The sequence below is a fragment of the Sapajus apella genome, unplaced genomic scaffold (assembly GCF_009761245.1).
Source record: "Sapajus apella isolate SASKATOON/1434 unplaced genomic scaffold, GSC_monkey_1.0 scaffold11, whole genome shotgun sequence".
In the NCBI taxonomy this organism is placed as follows: domain Eukaryota; kingdom Metazoa; phylum Chordata; class Mammalia; order Primates; family Cebidae; genus Sapajus; species Sapajus apella.
In genome coordinates, this window is record NW_022436951.1 from 1,311,906 (window position 1) to 1,320,670 (window position 8,765).

General features: G+C 39.2%; 1 pseudogene; it reads left to right on the forward strand.

Annotated features, from left to right (window-relative positions):
- The first annotated feature begins 5,671 nt into the window (after positions 1 to 5,671).
- On the forward strand, positions 5,672 to 8,385 carry LOC116552132 (annotated as a pseudogene).
- The last annotated feature ends 380 nt before the right edge of the window (positions 8,386 to 8,765 follow it).

Sequence of the window (8,765 nt, forward strand, 5' to 3'; positions counted from 1 at the left end):
TTGAATGGGTTTGTTTGTTTTTTTCTTGTAAATCTGTTTTAGTTCTTTGTAGATTCTGGATATTAGCCCTTTGTCAGATGGGTAGATTGCAACAATTTTTTCCCAGTCTGTTGGTCGCCAGTTCACTCTGATTGTTTCTTTTGCTGTACAGAAGCTCTGGAGTTTAAATAGATCCCATTTGTCTATTTTGGCTTTTGTTGCCAATGCTTTTGGTGTTTTAGTCATGAAGTCCTTGCCTATGCCTATGTCCTGAATGGTTTTGCCTAGGTTTTCTTCTAGGGTTTTTATAGTGTTAGGTCTTATTTTTACATCTTTAATCCATCTGGAGTTAATCTTAGTGTAAGGTGTCAGGAAGGGGTCCAGTCATCTGCACATGGCTAGCCAGTTTTCCCAACACCATTTATTAAACAGGGAATCCTTTCCCCATTGCTTGTTTTTGTCAGGTTTTTCAAAGATCAGGTCTTTGTAGATGTGTGGTGTTGCCTCCAAGGCCTCTGTTCTGATCTATTGGTCTATATCTCTGCTTTGGTACTAGTACCATGCTGTTTTCATTACTGTAGGCTTGTTGTATAGTTTGAAGTCAAGTAGCATGATGCCTCCAGCTTTGTTCTTTTTGCCCAAAATTGTCTTGGCTATGTGGGCTCTCTTCTGGTCCCTTTTTTTGATTGCCTTTATCTCCCTCCTCCAAACCCACTTCTTATGCATTCTTCCCCATATAAATCAGTGACAACTAATCCCTTATCTGCTCAGATCAAAACTACTGAAGTCATGCTTGACTCCACCACTTCTCTCTGATCATTGCAGAAGGGACATGATGCATAGCAGATTCGTGGGAAAAATAAGGAGGATAGGCATAGGTAAAGGAGGAGCCAGTCTTATTTTAGCATATGTATAGGAAGCCTTAGAAAGCACGTGTTAGGAAGAGACATTTGACAGTGAAGATTCCTCACTGTCTTGAAAGATGTGTCTTTCAAGGAGAGTCCTGCAGTTCTGGACACTTGCTGCTCATGTCAGGTCCGTGGTTTGGTGAGAAAAAGGCATGATAAAAGTTACATTCTAAAATGGGTAGCCTCCTCTAGGGATCATTGGCTCAAGGTGTTTGAGAGTCTGACTCTATGAATACCCTGTAGTACTGGCAACTGTGAGGCACACAGTGATGCCCGTTCTGGGTGACACTTAGAACAAAGCTGTTAATGATGGTTCGCCCACAGTTTGCAACGTAAAACTCAACACCTGTGACTGTTCAGTCTCTTGTTATTGTGGAAGTAATTATACTATTCATGGAACACAGTAATCTGCAATATTTCTCAGAGGAAAAGAACAAATTTTGTCTTTTTTCACTTAATTTCCAGAGCAAAATTCAACACCTTTACTGCTCAACAGGAGAAACCAAACTAAAATAAAAAACACACTGACAACTAAGATGAGCAGAAGATGGCCATGGGTCTCATTAAATATATTAAGTTTTCATTTTCCCTCTCATTTGTTTTTTGTATAGATACAGTGTATTTTAACAATATCTATCCTACTTATTAATTGTTCCATGCATAGAAAGGTATTGCATTTCCCATATACTGACAGTGCCCTTGCATGAATATGCTATAATAGATGGAACAAAATTTGGTATTCATTTTCCCTGAGATTTACTATTAGGCCCCACTGAAATACAGGACGTGCCAAGGTTTACTTGAGTCTAACATAAATGTGACTATCGCTAGATATCAAGCAAAGAAAGACAGGTGAAAAATTTTTTTGTTACTTATTATATCAAAAGCACTTAGCAGTTTATATACGTTGTCTCATTAATCCTCAAAAGTAACCTTAAATATAAATTACGGTTTCTATTTTGTAGATGAGGACAATGAGTTTTGTAGCAGTTTCAATAATTTAAGGACACACAGCTAATAAATGACAGATCCTAGAATTTGAACCCATCTTTTCACTTTTTTTTCAAAGCCCTTAGTTACTACACTGTGATACTTCTCTTCCCACAAAAAAGAAAGAATATAACAAAAAAAGTGTCATAAAGAAAGCTGAGTTGCCTTCCTTTTTAGGAGCCTGCAGAACATCCAGGGTGAGGGTAGACAGATAGAGGAGGTCTAACAGAACAAAGACTTGAGACACCTGTGATTTTTACTTGAATGTTTTGCAGGCTTGTGGCCATGGCCTTAATAAAAGTGAAAAAGAGAATATGGAAAGATAGAGCCATTTAAATGTAAACACATTCTCAGAATATTGTCCAGGACAAAGATGTCTTGCTATGGTCTTCATGGACAAGGCTGTTGGTCACTACCACACCAGCAGAATCATCAGCAAGGCTAGTGGAAACGCAAAGGCAATTCAACATAAGAATTATGCATGCAGTTGCTGTGTTAAAAAGTATTTGGTAGCTGCTTCTGTGGAACAGGGGTTTGTATTTTTGACTAGCATTGGTACAATGGCTAGTATGTTTAGTTCTAGGCCTATTCAGATAAGGAATCAGTGTGAGCTTAATATTGTGATAAGGGTCCCAGTGAAAATTGTAAGGGAGATAATGAGTTGGGCTAATGGATTGATTAGTACGGGAAGGATTAAACCAACATTTTTGGGGTATGGGCCCAGTAGCTTGTATAACAACTTACAACAAGGACTAGAACCCAAGTGGATTTGCAGCTAGGAAGAAGTGGGGTTGGTGGACTGACCCCATAATAACCTAGGTATACTGAGTGAAATACATGTTTGTCCTGGTTTAATTAAGGATCTGATTGAAGCAGTTGGCTTTTAGATATTTGAAGTTTTGTTGGACTGAAATGAAAATTCCCAAAGTTTTGCCATTAATTAACATGGCAAATTACTTTGAGAACATAACTTCTCTCTGGCTTTTGAGGTCAAAATTCTTCTGGCCTTATTATTGCCAAAAGAGTCCATTAGGTAAGAGAAAATAGCAAAATTAATAGAAGGTCATTGCCATATTAATTGTGATTTTCTAATAATTTGTTCAAAAAGAATGCAAGTAACTGGCAAAGTAAAAAATAGTTTATTTGTGTCTGTCCACCTGTGTGTAAATAATACATTGTATTGTTTCTGTGGGTGGTGAATAAACAGTGTAGTACCTTTTCAGTATTTAAGGAATTACATAAGAGCCCATAATGCCAAGATATAAAAGCCTAGACCAAAAAAATCCTATATTTAAGTTTTATAATGATTAGGAATCATTTATTCAAAACAAGACAAAGGCAGGCCTTGTCATCCTCACTGTCATTTTTGTGGAAGTGAAAATTGTTTCCTAAACTAAACAAAGTGGTTTATTTGCAGAGATATGTTGAAACCACACACATAAATAAGAAACAAATGCTTTAATGATGCTTCTTTTTTTTTTGGAAGTTGGAAATTATATTAGTTTAGTAGGGTTCATGTAACATAATACCAGAAACTTGGTGCCTTCCAACAATGGAAATTTATTCTCTAACAGTTTTGAAATTGAGTAGTTGGCAGGGTCACGCTTTCTGCAGAGGTGCTAAGGGAGGATTCTTTCTTGCCCTTCTCCTACCTTCTGGTGGCTGCCGGCAGTTCTTGGTGTTCCTTGGCTTTTAGATGAAATCAATCTCTCCCTTACTGTCACATGACCATATCTTTATATGCCTCGGTCTTTGTGTCCCAATTTCCATCCTGTTATGAGAATACTCACCATTATATTAGGGCCCAGCTTAATACAGTATAACTTCACCTTAACATGATTCATCTGCAGAGACCCTATTTCCAAAAAAATGTCATATTCGTATGTACCAAAGATTATGACTTGAGCATATATTGTGGTGGACACAATTCAACCCAGTATAGAAATTAAGTAGAAGTATTAGACTGTTCGTTATTTACATAATTATGTGGTCTAGATCCCAAAAGTATGACTCTACTTCTTTCTGTGTATTTCCATTCTCATCAGCTTTCTCTCTCAGGTACCCTGCCACAAGTGTCCCCTCATCCTCCAGTCTTTACAAAGTAAAAACTAAGAATCAGAGAAGTCTTAGACCAAGAGCAGAATATTAGCATTTGGGGCATAGAATCAAGTAAACAACAACAACAACAACAAAACAAAAACAAAAAACCCAAAAATCTTAGCAGTTAACAGAGTGAATTTAAGGAATTGGGAGCAGAAAAGGCAAAAAAGAAGCATGGAGGTGGCTCAGATCTAGTAAATGCTGGAGGAACAAAGGAAAGTGGTTGGAACAGGTACCTGGGAAAGGGGCATAACAGAGCTGGGACTCAGACCCCTACTGGAGGTAACATGGGGCGGTCAGTGCTGATTATCTCTGAAGGGTACAATGAGGCTAGTTTTATAAGTGTGGACAAACTGGATGCCACATCCACTGCCACTGCCCAGGTGAACAGCTTTGCTGTGGTGACCCTGGTGGGAGCAGCAAGCACTTAGGAAGGAACACATCTCTTTTCCTTCTGTCTGCCCTCAGCATCCCTTCTGAGTACCTTCCTTAGGTAGAGCTGAACTGGGAAATATCTAGCAAAAGTCAGACATGGTTGGAAGAGTCTGGGACCCAGTGTCACAAAGCAAATGTAGAAAGGTGGTTTTGGAGCTGAAAGATATGTCTCAATAATCAGCAGATGCAAATTTATAGGACCATATTTTCAGATTGGAAAGATTAATTCACATCAGAATCTGGTAGAAAGAGGGGAAACAGGGAAACTAATGAGAACTGGAGAGAAACGTGCTGAGGATGTGGGAAAGGGAAGAAAGACTGACTTTTCTGGATGTATATTAAAATGGATAAAGGATTGATTTATCCTTTGGATTGATTGGATTTATCCAACGGATTGATTACCCACCTCCAACATCAAATATTTTTAAATCCTAAACTGGAAGTTTTATTTTTATTTTCTATTTTTTATTTATTTTTATTTTTTAGAGACAGTCTCAGTCTGTTGCCCAGGCTGGAGTGCAATGGAGTGATTGTAGTGCATTGTAACTTCCAATTTCTGGAACTGAGAGTTCTGAATTTAAACACTTTGGATGGAGTTGAGGGAATGAAAGGAAAATCTCGTCTCCTATTCAAGAAGGAAGTAAATAGATCCAGGTGGAATTTCTTCCATGACCTGCGGCAGTTGCTGTATATAAATTTCACAAATAAAGGACCATTACTATTGTGTGCTGATGTGCTATGCACTGAGGGAAATAAAAAATAGCACATGCACAATCAATTCATGTAGAAATAAATGTATTAGGACTTCAGAGAACAAACAGCCTGCACCCCATATTGCAGTGTTTCTCAACCTTTTTTTCCCCATCATTACCCCTTTGAGGAACTTTCAGACTTTTTTCCCCCTATTTATTCCCTCCTCCCATAAAATGTTGATACTGTGGATATATTGCACATCTTTTTATACACTGGTCCTTTGGAGAGCCACGAAGCGTTGTAATGTCTAAGTTTCCCCCCTTCCCATGCCCTACAAAAACAAATGTTTTCTCTCTCTAAAAATTTAGACCATAGCCTTCCCACGATTTCCCGTGGCTGGGCCCGGGGAACTGCGAAGATGATGGAGCGGTGTTACCCAGCAGCCCCCGCGGCATCGCTCAGGTGGGCTCCACGCCATCGCTGCTGTGGTCACTGGGTGGCTGAGGGGCCATGACACTGGTTGCCCACGGTGTGAGTGGAAGTGGATGTACACCCCTGTGGTAAAGATGGAGGGACCGCTGTCCATGTTTGAGGACCGAGACCGCAGCACTGGGGAGGTAGTCCACTCGCAGAACGTTATGGCTGCAGCTTCAATTGTCAGTACTGTAAAAAGTTATCTCAGTCCAGTTGGCTTGGATAAAATGTTGGTAGATGATGTTGGTGATGTAACCATTACTAATGATGGTGCAGCCATCCTGAAGTTACTGGAGATAGAACAATCCTGCAGCTAAAGTTCCTTGTGAGCTGGTTGACCTGCAAGACAAACAAGTTGGAGATGGAACTACCTCAGTGGGAAGCCTTGCTATATACGTTAAAACCTAATTATGAACACAGATGAACTGGGAAGAGATTGCTTGATTAAAGCCACTGAGAGAGATATGGATGTCTTCCAAAATCATTTTTAATAAATGGTGGTTTCTTTTATAGATGCTGTATTATATACATCTATATATATTATATAGATGTGTATTATATACACAGATATTAAGAGGCTAGCCTCACTATCCAGTCAATTCTGTTAATATTCTGAAAGCCCATGGGAGAAGTCAGGTGGAGAGTATGCTGATCAGTGGCTATGCACTCAGCTGTGTAGTGGGATCACAGGGCATGCCCAAAAGAATTATTAATACATAAATTGCCTGCCTTGACTTTAGCACGTAAAAAACAAAAATGAATCTTTGTGATATGGTCTGGCTTTTATCCCCACCAAAATCTCATCTTGAATTGTGATCCAAATTGTAATTCCCACGTATTGGGGGAAGGACCCCATGCTGTTCTTTTGATAGTGAGTGAGTTCTCACAAAATCTGATGATTTTATAAGGGGCTGTTTCCCCCTTTCACTCTGCACTTCTCCTTTCTGCTGCCATGTGAAGAAGGATTTGTTTCTTTCCTCTTTGGCCAGGATTGTAAGTTCCTGAGGCCTCCCATGTCCTGTAAAACTGAGAGTCAATTAAACTTCTTTTCTTTATAAATTACCCAACCTAAACAGTTTTTTATAGCAGTGTGAGAATGGACTAATACTCTTGGTGTAAACGTGGTCATTACAGACCCTGAAAAACTGGACCAAATTAGACAGAATCAGATATTATCAAGGAGAGAATTCCAAAGACCCTGGCAACTGATGCCAATATTATTCTAATCAGTGGTGGAATTGATGATATGTGTCAAAGTATTTTGTAGAGGCTAGTGTTATAGCAATTAGGAGAGCTTTAAAAAGGGACCTCAAATGCATTATTAAAGCTTCTGGAGGAACAACTCTGTCAACTCTGGCCAATTTGAAGGGTGAAGAAACTTTTCAAGCTGTAATGTTGGGACAGGTGAAGTGGTACAGGAGACAATTTGTGATGATGAGCTGATCTTAACCAAAACCAGTAAGACTCGTGCATCTGCATCAGTTATCTTACATGGGGCAAATGACTTAATGTGTGATGAGATGGAACACTCGCTACATGATGCTCTTTGCATAGTGAAGAAAGTTTTGGAGTCAAAATCTGTGATGCCAGCTGGGGCTGCTGTAGAAGCAGCTTTTTCCATATACCCTGAAAACTATGCAACCAGCATGAGTTCTTGGGAACAGCTTGCTATTGCAGAATTTGCAAGACTTCTTGTTATTGCTAATACACTGGCAGTTAATGCTGCCCAGAATTCCACAGATCTGCTTGCAAAGTTAAGAGCTTTTCATGAGGCTCAAGTTAACCCAAAATGTAAAAATCTAAAATTTTTACAGTCTTGATTTGAGCAATGGTAAACCTGGACACGACAAACAAGCAGGAGTGTTTGAACCAACCATAGCTAAAGTTAAAAGTTTGAAATTTGCAACAGAAGCTACAGTTATCATTCTTCAAATTGATGATCTTATAAAATTATACCCAGAGAGTAAAGATGTTAAACATGGATGTTATGAAGATCCTGTTCATAACTGGGGCCCTTGATGTCCTGAAGCCCTTGATTACTCATCTGATGTCTCTTTTATTTATAACAATGTTAAATGCAATTGTTTTGTACCTTGAGTTGAGTATTATACATTAAAGTATAGCTAACTGTCAAAAAAATTACACTATAGTGGTGCCTCACCCGGATAGTCTTCACTGATTGTTTCCCTGTCCCTAGCTGCTCCGAGAACTGTTTTAGGAGAATTCTGTAGAGGATTGCCTTAGGTCAAAGGAAACTATCCCAATTGAAGGGTTTATACCCTAGACTCCCACCAAAGCCAGTGGCCCATAACTCACTGACAGTGGGACACAAACAGTTGACCCCCCACTCAAGGGAGAAACAGCTCTTGTGATAAAATTCATATTCAACAGCTCCCTGTGGGATAAAGTGGAAACTAATCTCTAGACAAGACCACATATTTGCTTATCTTTTCTCTCTTATTCTGTCTTGCTTCTTTCCCTAACTCCCCTTCTATAGAGAGCATACCCTTATTAAATTACTTTTACAAGACTCTCAATCTTAGATGCTACGTTTGAAAATCTGAGTTAAGATACACCCTAGTGACTTGAGTAGTCTAGGAGGTTTCATGACAAAGCTTCATCTAAAGGAAAGGTGGAAGCTAGGTGAAAAGGAAGGAGTGAATCAAGTATGTGGGCCTCACAATGAACAAAGATGTGGAAGGTTTTAGAGATGGTGAAAAGACTGGCTTGGCTAAAGCAGAACATTAGTAGGGTAGCCTGAGGCTATTTCAGAGCGTGGCTATCCTATCTGTTGCAGGGAGGTTAGATAATTGGGGCGTTTTCTGAAGAAATCAAAGCAGTTCAATTTGTTAACATCAGGGAATGACTTACTGCATTCCTGCCTGCCAACTTCAGCATGGGAAGGTCAGGCAGACATATACATGGATAGTCCGAGGGTGATGAAGGGTACTGTTACAAAATTCAAGATTGTATGGTTTACCCAGGACAGAGGAGTGTAGAGAAAGCAGTGACTGGTGTAGGTGGTGATCATGCAGATCCTGAATGATAAAAGAGGGCAAAGCAGAGATTTAACATAGGATTTGGAATTTGATGACATTTATAATGATAATCAATAATACTGCATTAAAGCCACTGTATTATAGTGGAATTAGGTGAAAAGAAGATAAGTGTATAAGACAACCTTTT